Below are 1,124 nucleotides of genomic sequence, written 5' to 3' on the forward strand. Positions count from 1 at the left end.
ACAGAAGGAAGAAGGCGGAAAGAGGCCAACAGGCGACGAATGCTCCACAACAGAATTTCGTCCCACGGGGAAAAGGTAAGGCACATGCTAATGCAGTTGATGCTAATCAAACTTTTTAATTGCTACCTCAGCAACAGCCGCAGCAACAAGCACCACCACAAGCTTGGGGGCAATGGCAACAACAGCCTCAGAAGCAGAAATCTTCGGAGCCGAGGTTTCCTAAAGTGTATTCCTTCAAAGATGACGAGGTTCCCGGTATCTTTAAGTACCTGTTGGAGAATAACAAAATCCAGCTGCCGACGATTGTGGATCAAGAAGGGGCTAGCAAAGTGACGGACCCGAAGTATTGCGCATACCATAGAGCGGTCCATCACCCTACCAAGTCGTGCTACCACCTCAAGGACAAGATCCAGGCGCTAATTGATGTAGGCGTCATAACCCCGAAGCCGTCCAAAAATGTCGGAGCAAACGCGGCAAACCGGAGCGCATCACCAAAGTAGGGATGAAGACAGTGAACGATGACCCACATGGACAGCGCCAAAAAGGACTTGTGCCACACACAGCCCCAAACGGCGAAATCCTATGGGTTCATCCTGATCTCATTGATGACGAACAGTGGGCGACTTCCTCGAGAAGAAAGGGCAAAGGCAAGTCCTGCAATGCTATTTCCGCAATCTTCGAGGAGGATGGCGATGAAGCTCCTACTTTCCCGCTCTCTGAAGAAGAACAAGAAGTCTTCGCCACTAGAAGCGGAAATGAGTATCACTACAATTGTCCACCACCTAGTGAGCAGGGGGTGAATAAACGGGGACCAGCCAAAACTCTCACGGAGATGGGGGTGATTACAAGTCCTACACCGGGCGAAGAGGCTCGACGACAGTCGGTGAATAAACCGAAAGAGAAGAATCCCCAAGAGGTGCAGAATCCGAAGCAGTCTCGTTTCAGTCGCCCGATTGGAAGAGACAAACCGGAAAGCTCGAAGACTCCACAAGTCTTCGATATAATGGCTCAACTAGCCAACATTCCAGCACGGATAACGCTGTATGAATTGCTGTGGTTGTCCAAGGAAACCAGGGAGGCCTTGCAAGAAGCGTTGGCCAATTCAGAGGTGTTTCTGACTCAAG

The sequence above is a fragment of the Asparagus officinalis genome, chromosome 5 (assembly GCF_001876935.1).
Source record: "Asparagus officinalis chromosome 5, Aspof.V1, whole genome shotgun sequence".
NCBI lineage: Eukaryota > Viridiplantae > Streptophyta > Magnoliopsida > Asparagales > Asparagaceae > Asparagus > Asparagus officinalis.